At 40.6% G+C, this 11,342-nt stretch overlaps 1 pseudogene; it reads right to left on the bottom strand.

Annotated features, from left to right (window-relative positions):
* Positions 1-10,617: 10,617 nt before the first annotated feature.
* On the bottom strand, positions 10,618-11,014 carry LOC105857385 (large ribosomal subunit protein eL34-like; annotated as a pseudogene).
* Positions 11,015-11,342: the final 328 nt, after the last annotated feature.

The raw sequence follows: 11,342 nt of genomic DNA, 5'->3' as shown, positions 1-11,342 counted from the left end.
GAGGTTGCTGTGAGCTAGGCTGACGCCACGGCACTCACTCTAGCCTGGGCAACAAAGTGAGACTCTGTCTCAAAAAAAAAAAATAAAATGTGGTATATGTATACCATGGAGTACTATTCAGCTCTAAAAAATAATGGTGACATAGCACATCTTATATTTTCCTGGCTAGAGCTGGAACCCATACTATTAAGTGAAGTTTCCCAAGAATGGAAAAACAAGCACCACATATACTCACCAGCAAATTGGTATTAACTGAACAGCACCCAAGTGGTCACATAGGTACTACAGTAATAGGGTGTTGGGCAGGTGGGAGGGGGGAGGGGGGCAGATATATACATACATAATGAGTGAGATGTGCACCATCTGGGGGATGGTCATGATGGAGACTCAGACTTGTGGGGGGAGGGGGAGAAATGGGCATTTATTGAAACCTTAAAATCTGTACCCCCATAATATGCCGAAATAAAAAAAAATCCATTTAAAACTAATGGATTTTAAATTTTTAGTCTTTACAAAATTTTAAAATTTGAAATTGCATTTAAAATTATTTTTCTTGGCTGGTCCGATGGTAGTGGGTTATTAGAACTTATTAGCATTAGTATCACTAAAGTTGGTATTCAACCCCCCACTGCTAAATTGGACTGGCTTTTAAAATAATTGTTTTTCTTAAAGTAAACTCAATCAAAGCCCACTACTTTAGAATCGATAGCTTCTTTCAAATCATAGTAATGCTTAAATATGGCTAGAACTCAAAATCAGAAATTTGGTTGGTTGAAAAGCTTTATAAATTTCCAACTTGCCCAAACAGAATTAACAAGAGCAAATTTCATGATCCCCCCCCCCCGCCCCCCGAAATATAATCCACTAGAATTACTAATGGTAGAGTGTCGTTAGAAAATTTACAATCCTGAGGTATGGCAGATTTTATTTTTCAAAGAGGGCTAAACAATATCTTCCACATGACATGCTCTTCTGCAATGTGACCTTGCCCCTCCCCCTTGAAGAGGTGGAATCAAATCCACCTCCCTTTAAATCTTGGCTGCATTTGGTGACTTTCTGAACAAAAGAATTTGGCAGAAGTGAAGTTCTGGGACTTTCTAGGACAGGGCATAAGAAACTTTGTACTTCCAATTAGCTACTATGTAAGACATCCAACTGCCCTGAGGCAGCCATACTGTGAGGAAGCCCAAGCTAGCAACATGGAGAGGTTGTGTGGACAGAGAGGGTGATGCTGCCCAGCCCCTTGCTGTTCCAGCTACCCTAACCCAGACACCACCCATGTGAGTAACAGTAGCCATCTTGATCCTAAGGAATAATAATAAGGAATCTAGGCATACTTGAGACAGTTTTCTGCCTTCTTCTTCCTAGTTGAAGATTTGTGAATGTGTGAAATTCTCCTACCGTCAGCAATTGTAGCCTTAATGAGAGCCCTGTGTCTCCATGCATGAGAACTCTTTTTTAGTTTAAGTGTTTTGATATGTGTTTCTTGTTCCTTCAAGATTCTCTATGCTGAGGGACTTCTGGATGACTCAGCAGCAGCTGTTCCTGCATGGCCATGGCTGGTTGTCAGAGATTTTCAGATGCCAGCGAATGCAGTGGGCTGGAAACTGCCAGCCTACTTTCTCCAACAGGAATCCACCCTTGTCTTGGCTCCTGTAGGGTCCCGCTCTGCTTTCCCACCAGCTGTTTTGAATGCTGATGAAGCTTAAACCACAGAGCAGAGAAGGGCCAATTAAACACCCAGAAGAGATCCTGCCGGACGAAGAAGATTCCCGACAGTCCTTGAGATCTTGGGCTTGGGGGCAGGGGAAGGACCTACAACATGTGGCTGAGCTGGGGCAACCTCCTGGAGAAAAGAAATGTTTTTTCTCTTATTCTTTTTTATTTTTTTTAATTTCAAATATTCATCTGATTTATATACCATGAGGGGGTCTAAAGAAATGTTTTTAGAAACATTTCTTCTAGCCCTGTTTGACTCTTGAGGCTACCCCTTCAGGGTTCACTAGAGTTATGAAATGAATACAGGAATAATTGTTTCCTAATTCGGAAATGACGACAGAAGGCTCACCTGATAGCTCTACATCCTCTGATCTAATACAGACAACTTTATAAAGTAATAGACTCTTCCTGGTTAAAATGCAGTTGGTTGAGAAGGTTGGACTGTTGAATTTACATGGGAGGGGAGTGTTGTGACTCCTGTTAGTGTCTTCACCCCATTTTATTTCTTTAGTTATATCCTTTAGCAAGTTTTTGAGGGGATAGGGAGGGGTGAGGATTAGCTTAGGGTTGCTTTTTGCCTGAATGCAGGCTATTGTTGCAAGCCCATCCACACCCTTTTAACACTACACCAGGACAGCCAAGAACATACTAGACAGTTCTTATTAAACTTCATTCCTAGCTCCCAACAGTGTCTACTGGGAAGACTGAGGCAAGGAGGCGTTCTCTAGCCAGGATTTTCCTGGCTTGAGGATTCAGCTTCTTGGAAAACAATGTAATAATGGAGAGGAAAAGGAGCCTCTTTTTATATATTTTTTTAAAGCCAGTCAAATTTAGCAGCGGGGGGTTGAATACCAACTTTAGTGACACTAATGTTAATAAGTTCTGATAACCCACTACCATCGGACCAGCCAGGAGCCTCTTATTATAACTACCTAAAACCAAATAATTTACTTAAAATTGGCACACACATTTGCACTCCTTGCTCTAAGCATTGAAACTTTTGTCATCATAAGAACAACGTTTGATCATCTTTTGTTGTTTATAAAACACAAACATTGGTGAGTGAGAGCAATGGTAGTATTGCCTCAGCTTTCCAAGCGTTTGTTCACAAAGTCCCTAAAGACATCGCTGCATTTTAAAGGTGCCAGTGTAGGTAGGTGCGGTGGATCACACCTATAATCCTAGCATTTTGGGAGGCTGAGGAGGGAGGATTGTTTTGAGGCCAGGAGTTCTAGACCAGCCTGAGCAAAAGTGAGACCCTGGCTCTACAAAAAATGTAAATAATTATCTGGGTGTGATAGTGTAAACCTGTAGTCCCAGCTACTCGGGAGGCTGAGGTAGGAGGATCGCTTGAGCCCAGGAGTCTGAGGCTGCATTGAGCTAGCTATTATGAGGCCACTGCACTCCAGGCTGGGCAACAGGGTAAGACTTTGTCTCAAAAAAATAATTTAAAAAAATGCCAGTGTAAACATTGAAAATTATATAGCATGTTCTCTTGAGAAACGTGTGTTGAAAAGAAGAAAAGTCATTTTAGTAACTATAAAGCTTCAGAGCAGAGACAGGTGTCATGCCCATGTCATGGTGAAATATACCAGGCACATAAGGCATTGCTCATGGAAAAACACCTGAGTACTACAAGTGAGAAAGAAAACAGTTTGCTGATTCATCATATCCTGGATATGTATTTTAAACGGAGTAGTTGGTTTCAGTGAGCACAATGAAACAACTAGAGAAACATAGGAAGAGAGTGTTTGTTCCCCTTTTGTCTTCCCCACCCCTCAAATAGGAATAAAGGGAAATTATGGCTATAGTAGAATTTGTAGGTTTTCCCTGAGTGCTTGCCTGCTTGCTCTTCCTTCCTCTCCCCACCCACAATTAAATGAGACTATCATCCTGGCTCTTAGTCCCTGAACAAAGAAGGACAGGCTGCTAGTTTAGGAGCCCACCTCCTGGAGTTACTTCCAAAGGTGATCTTGGCATCTTCCCACTGAGACCTCACTTGCCAGCTGCTCTGATCTAAACTTTTGTGAGGGTGAGTATCACGCCTGTAACCCTAGCACTCTGGGAGGCTGAGGCGGGCAGATTGCTCGAGGTCAGGAGTTGGAAGCCAGCCTGAGCAACAGCGAGACCCCATCTCTACTATAAATGGAAAGAAATTAATTGGCCAACTAATATATACAGAAAAAATTAGCTGGGCATGGTGGTGCATGCCTGTAGTCCCAGGTACTCGGGAGGCTGAGGCAGGAGGATCGCTTGAGCCCAGGAGTTTGAGGTTGCTGTGAGCTAGGCTGATGCCATGGCACTCACTCTAGCCTGGGCAACAAAGTGAGATCTGTATCAAATAAATAAATAAACTTTTGTAGGACATTTTTAAGATTACATATCAAAATTGGTGGAATGTTCAGAAACTTTATTGGTAATATATTTTCCAGTTCATGGTGAAATTATAGCTACCATTGTTACTTAATAATACAACTAATTTGCTTAACAAATTTGGCTTTTTTATTTATATGCACTCTTTTAGGCTGCAAACTGTGAAAAAAGTCACAAAAGCACTTCTGATTTTCAACTACTTCTAACATAACTTATAGGAACAAATGAAGTGCCTTTGGAATGTGAGATCATTAAAACTATAGGTCTAGTAGAACTCTTTGTAGTTAAAGCTCCTCGTACTCTGTAAGGTACAGTAGATGGGTACATGAAGACATTGGTTCTTATGGATGATCTTACTGAATCTAGAAAACCTATACAGTAAAGAAATGGTGGAGGGATCTTTTTTCCACTCCCATCAAACACAAATGAGTCCCCTATGGTATTCACTCTAAAATTTAGTAATACTCTCAGACATGTGAGGTCTGCAGAAGCAGATCTCACAGGCATAGAACAATTGAGGCAATACCCATGACACGAAGAGAGACACTCACTGACAGATGAGTCGTTCAGCTGAGCCCTGCCAGAACTCCCCTCCCACCTAAAAAACCCAGAAGGCAGAAAAATAGAGTACATCTAGGGAGTCAGAGAAAAGAAATCTGCATAAGGGATTTGATAGTTCCTGTTTGTCAGCAGCAGAAACATTTTAAAACTAGTTTTTAAGCTTCCTGTCGCTTAAACATCTTACCTCTGCCTCCGTGATACAATTACTGTAGTTCTTTAAATTATCCGCTCTATATACAAAGTATTGGTTGGGGAGAACACCATCTCATAAATTAGATTGATTTGCTTTATACAGTGGACAACTCTGCTCGCTTTTTGTGTTTGATGTGATCAATTTCTGCTAAGTTTATTTTTATAAAGACATAATTTCTTTCTGAAGAGTTTTGCTTCAGTGGAGATTTTTATGACTATCTTCTGCTTTCTAACTTCTTTTTATTGTTTTATTTTTTCAGCAACAAGATTATCTGGACCTAACTTCTATTGACAAGGGAAAAAATTACAGTGCTGGCTTGTTTTTTGTCTTTTTCTTTTTCTTTTAAGGTCTATTGCTTATATGCCATCTCATACAGTGGAAAGAATGATACATTTTTATCTAAGTATAGCTTGGGAGGGAAAAAAAAGAGAACTAAATTTGTAATTGAAATTTAGGTATAGTCCTTCCTTTTATATAACTGTACTTGAAAAACAAAAGTTATACTAAGTAGAAACAGTTCATTCACTCAAAAATATTAAATAATTATTTGACTTCATGAGAGCACTTTTCTTTTCTTTTCTTTCTTTCTTTCTTTCTTTCTTTCTTTCTTTCTTTCTTTCTTTCTTTCTTTCTTTCTTTCTTTCTTTCTTTCTTTCTTTCTTTCTTTTTGAGACAGAGTCTTACTCTGTTGCCCGGGCTAGAGTGCCGTGGCGTCAGCCTAGCTCACAGCAACCTCAAACTCCTGGGCTCAAGCAATCCTCCTGCCTCAGCCTCCCAAGTAGCTGGGACTACAGGCATGGGCCACCATGCCCAGCTAATTTTTTTGTATATTTTTAGTTGGCCAATTAATTTATTGCTATTTTTAGTAGAGGCAGGGTCTTACTCTTGCTCAGGCTTGTTTTGAACTCCTGACCTTGAGCGATCCTCCCGCCTTGTCCTCTCAGAGTGCTAGGATTACAAGCGTGAGCCACTGCGCCTGGACTGAGCACATTTCTTAATACTCAAAAATTTAATATTTGTCCAGCTTCACTTACCCTCTACTGAACAGCATGTGTTGTTCTTACTTGTTTAACCATTATAAATAGCAATTCTTAGATTCCACTAGGATGATCAGAGACAAAGTTAAGCCTATCTACTTAAAAATAAAGTGAAAGAAAAATAGAATTCGATTAAATGCCAAGAGGTAAGAAAATAAATGTATAGTACTATGGGGATGATTCATTTGAAGCCTTTTGTTTGCGTGCTTGTTTTGTTTTAAATAAGATGCTGATTGCAAATGACAGGGCTCTACATTAAAAGCCTAGCTCTGCTACATTTTGTTCCTTTATGGTATGAGGAACACAATTTTAGAAACCTCAGTTTATTCAGTAACTATTTTAATTTGGACAGTAGAAAAAGGAGCCGGGCCAAGGTCCCTGATGATGGACTTCTAGGTAGTTTCCAGGGATAAAATACCACTATTATTCTTTTTGGCTTTTACAAATAATATTTCCCAAAGAAGTGCACATGGTTCCAGAAATGTTAGGTGACTCTTTCATTGCACTCTTGATCAAGAGATGTTAGGAAGCAGAAGATAGTCATAAAAATCTCCACTGAAGCAAAACTCTTCAGAAATAAATTATCTCTTTATAAAAATGAACTTAGCAGAAGTTGATCACATCAAACACAAAAAGCAAAGCAAAGCTGTAACTATATAAAGGAAACAAACGTAACTTATAAGATGGTATTCTCCCAATTTAATACTTTGTTTATAAGTTGAATCATTTAAAGAATTAGAGTCACTTGTGTCACAAAGGCAGAGGCAAGGCAGAAAGTGAAGGATGGGAACTTGCATCCTAAACTGTAATAAAATTATTATTTAATATTTAAACATTCATGGCCAGACACAGTGGCTCACACCTGTAATCCCAGCTCTCTGAGAGGCCGAGGATCATTAGAGCTCAGGAGTTCGAGACAAGCCTGAGCAAGGGCGAGACCTCCTCAATACTGAAAACAGAAAGAAAATTAATTGGCCAACTAAAAATTAATTGGCAAACTAAAATATATAGAAAAAAATTAGCCAGGCATGGTGGCGCATGCCTGTAATCCCAGCTACTTGGGAGACTGAGGCAGAAGGATCGCTTGAGCCCAGGAGTTTGAGGTTGCTGTGAGCTAGGCTGATGACACGGCACTCTAGCCGGGGCAACAGAGTGAGATTCTGTCTCAAAAATAAAATAAAATAAAATAAAATAAAATAAAATAAAATAAAATAAAAAAAATATTTAAACATTCATAAAAAATTAAAACAATCTCGAGAAAAGAAGAGCAAAGAGGTAGGCTATCCCTACCAGACATTACCATGCCACAGCAAGGAAAAGTGAGTCACTGTCATAGAAAAAGGCAAACAGACGGAATAGAATAGAACAGAGAGGCCAGAAAGAGAACCAATTACTTGTGGGGAAAGGATGTAGAGTTGGGAAAACTGGCTCACTAAATGGATTTTAAAACTTGGCTCCTTATTTCGCACCATAAATAAAATAAACTCCTAGTGTACTAAGGACTTAAATGTGAAAGGTAAAACCATAAAAGTAATAGAAGAAAATGTAGGAGAATACATCTGTGACCTTGAGTTGAGAAAGGATTTCTTTTTCTTTTCTTTTTTTTTTTGTTTTAGGCAAGCATGAAAATTAGGTTTATTGAGGAAACAAAGATAGGATTATAGGGCAAGAGCAAGATACAGGTTTACAGAGCATGGTTCGTATACCACAGATGACGACCAGGCCCATTGTTGCAGCAAACAGAGCAGAAGGAAGGGTGCAAAAGAGAGAGCGAGAAATGATTTCTTAAACAAGACCCAAAAAGCATAAATCATGGGCAAAAAAAATTATTTATATATATACACATATATACACACAGACAGACTTCACTACATCTATGGCCTTGTAGAATGCCTTATCTGTCATCATGGCACTCACACAGCATCACTTGTGACCAAGGAGCTCATTTCACAGCAAATAAACTGTGACCAAAGGCCCATGCTCATGGAATTCACCGTTCTTATCATGTGCCTCCTTGTCCTGAAGCAGCCGGCTTTGATAGGACAGTGGAATGGCCTTTGGACGACTCGATCATAGTTCCAGTTGGCACCGCCTGTGGGGCCGGGACGGTGTCCTTCAGAAGGCCATACATGCCCTAAATCAGCATCCAATATGGTGGCATTGCTCTCATAGCCAGGGTTCACAGGTCTGGAAATCAAGGGGTGGGACTGGGAATGATTCCTCTCCCTGTTACTCCTAGTGACCCATTAGCAAAGTTTTTGTTTCCCTTGGCAGTGAGTGATTTAGAGATTTTGATTCTAAAGGGATAAATGCTTCCACCAGGGGAACACAGCAATGACCCCAGTCAACTGGAAGTTGAGACTGCCTCTCCCCCAGCTGCTTTGGGCTCATGCCTCCGAATCGCAGGCAAAGGAGGGGTGCTGTGTGTGGTGGCTGACCAGACCATCAAGGGAAAATCGGAATGCTGTTGTGCAATGAGGGTGAGGAGGAACACGTCCGGAATGCAGGAGAGGCTCCAGGGTGCCCTTCGTGCTCACAAGCTTGGTGATTAAGGTCAGTTGAAACTCTAACACTCCAATTAAGGGAGAACTGCTGACGGGCTGCAGCCCCATTCAGGAAGGACGGTTTGGGTTACTCCAGCAGGCAGGAAGCTGAAATCAGCTGAGGTGCTTGCTGAGGGCGCAAACACTACAGAACAGGTAATAAAAGAAAGTAGTTATAAAAAAAAAGGTGTGGCGAGGGACTCATGCTCATGAAATTCACTATTCTTATCACATTCCCATCACTCTGGAGCAGCCAGCTTGATAAACCAGTTTACTCATGTAACTTGTTGCAGAAACTAGGACTGTCATGAATATTTCTTCCTTATTTTCATATGAATATGTTTGTCTCTCTCTCTCTCTCTCTATATATATATATATATTTTTTTTTTTTTTTTTTTTTTTGAGACAGAGTCTCACTCTGTTGCCCCAGCTAGAGTGCCTGGGTGTCAGCCTAGCTCACAGCAACCTCAAACTCCTGGGCTCAAGCAATCCTCCTGCCTCAGCCTCCCAAGTAGCTGGGACTACAGGCATGTGCCACCATGCCCGGCTAATTTTTTTCTATATATTTTTAGTTGTCCAGCCAATTTCTTTCTATTTTTTTTAGTAGAGATGGGGTCTCGCTCTTGCTCAGGCTGGTCTCGAACTCCTGAGCTCAATCTGCCCGCCTTGGCCTCCCAGAGTGTGTTTGTGTGTATATTAATAAAGTATTTTGGTTTTCTTTCCCTCTCCCTTATCATGTAATGTGTGTTCATAGCAGGTCAGCTTTATATCAGTCTTTAAATTTTAGAATATCAAAAAGAGAGTGTGAATCAGAAGAAGAATAAACATCCCTCAAAGACTAAAAAGAAACTTTGTATTTTCTTTTGGGGTAAACGGTTAGTGGGTTCTGGGTTGTATGTGGAATAGTTGTGTAATGTTAGACAAGAAATATGACTTTGTTATTGTCTTTATTTGGAGATTAATTATGGTTTAAAATATGTGTGCCAAACTGAGAAGGGGTAGAGGGTGGTGGCTTTGTAATGCAATTTGTCAACTTGGCTAGGCTGAACTACATTTCCCAGAATTCCTTCCCAGTGTTTCTGGTTACGGTGGGCTGCAAGAGACATTTTAATGCAGATTTGGGGATGGAAGTGAAGCAGCAGCTATTTTGTATCTCACGTTGTTGCTTATCAGCTGGGTGACCTCATGGGTGTGGGGCTGCTGCTGGGCCTGCAACTGCTCTACCTGCCCCTAAGTCCTTCTCCAGTTTTCCAGCTCCTGTGCTAGGTGTGTGATGAAGGAGGACAACTTCTGCAAGGTATCCGTACCATCAAGGTCCAAGGCAGTGAGAGCACCAACAGGGCTTTAGTTTGCCTTGCTGGGTTCCAGCTTGTATCTGCTTTCCCCTACTGTCTATCTTCCCTTCCTGACTGCTTTCCCTGAAGTCCTCATGCTCCAGGATTAGGTGTCAAGACAAAAGTTTTACAGAAATCATTTACACAGTTTCCACAATTGTGTATATGACACACAGATACATATCCTAGTGGGTTCTGCTTCTCTGCTTGAATCTCTGCTTCTTTTTTTTTTTGCTCAGTGTGCGAAATTTATTGATGAACAGCAAATTCTGCACTGGCAACACTATTCCCGGAAGCGGATGCGCCTTCAACAAGCCTTGGCAGAGCAGCAACAGAAAACACATCAGGAAAATGAAAAGCTGGATACAGACTCTTAAGACATGTATATAATGTATTTCTTTTGTACAGCGAAGACAAAAGACTTCCTACCTAACATTATTGTGGTAGCAACTAAAACCTTTAGTGTGTTTTTTATCCAATTAACTTTTTATTGTTAATAGACTATTTCTGTTAAACCAGAATTGTTCTACTTTGATTTCCCTGTGGGTTTATAAGTTTTTATTAGCATTTAACAATCAACCGAATAAGAATGGAAAGGTTTGGTGCTTTAGACCAATTATAGGAGGCAGTGGGGCATGGGGTTGGGGGGGCTGCCAAACATATTGAACTCTAAGCCTAGCTTTGTTCCCGACATATATATAGTGGTGCCTTGGGCAAGTCCATATCTTGGAACTTCACTGTCTCTCAGATCAGCTGTTCACCCTTCTTATCCAGGGAATGAGAGGAACGGAATCAGTGACCTCTTTATTTATTTATTTTTTTTAAGCCTTTTAATTTTTATTTCTCCAAAAAGTTCATTTTCTTATTTAGCTTTCTGGCTCTGTGCTTGTGCCTTCAACACCTTCACAACGATTTTCTGCTCCTCGATAAGGAAAGCACGCTTGATCCTGTCACGAACACATTTAGCACACATGGAACCACCATAGGCCCTGCTGGCATGTTTTTTTGTTTTAGACAACCTCATAAGAACTTTAGGTCTCACAGCACGAACCCCTCAAAGTCTACCTGGGCACACACCACATGCAGATTTTGGTGCTTTCCCAACCTTCTTGGTATAAAGGTAAACAATTCTATTACCAGCGGTTCGGGACAGCCTAGTTTTGTTAGAGGCTGTGTTGTAGGAAAGCCTACGGCGATATGTCAAACGTTGGACCATTTTGAGTACCTGCAGACAGCGACCCCGGAAGACCAGTGACCTCTTTAAATCACAGAGCAGGAACCACATAAAGTTTCTTAAATTGTACAGGAAAGGACATACCTGTATTACCTGTATCTTGCTTTGCAAGATGGCTTTAAGAAAGAATCACTGTTGTGTCTGTCTTAGTGAAGGTAAGATTAGTGGTTAACTACTACTAAGTGGACTCTTGACCTTAGATTAGAAAAAGATGAGGAGCCTCAAATACTTGTGCTCATTTGGGAAAGCTAACACTTACTTCAGGGGTACCAAAACCAGGTGCTATGTGTTAAGTGCTTCCTCGCATTCTCATTTTATTCTCAGAATAATCCTTGTTTACAAAAGAGG

Source organism: Microcebus murinus, chromosome 18 (assembly GCF_040939455.1).
Source record: "Microcebus murinus isolate Inina chromosome 18, M.murinus_Inina_mat1.0, whole genome shotgun sequence".
In the NCBI taxonomy this organism is placed as follows: domain Eukaryota; kingdom Metazoa; phylum Chordata; class Mammalia; order Primates; family Cheirogaleidae; genus Microcebus; species Microcebus murinus.
Note: the sequence above shows the minus strand (reverse complement) of the source record. Positions and strands in the feature narration are given on the sequence as shown.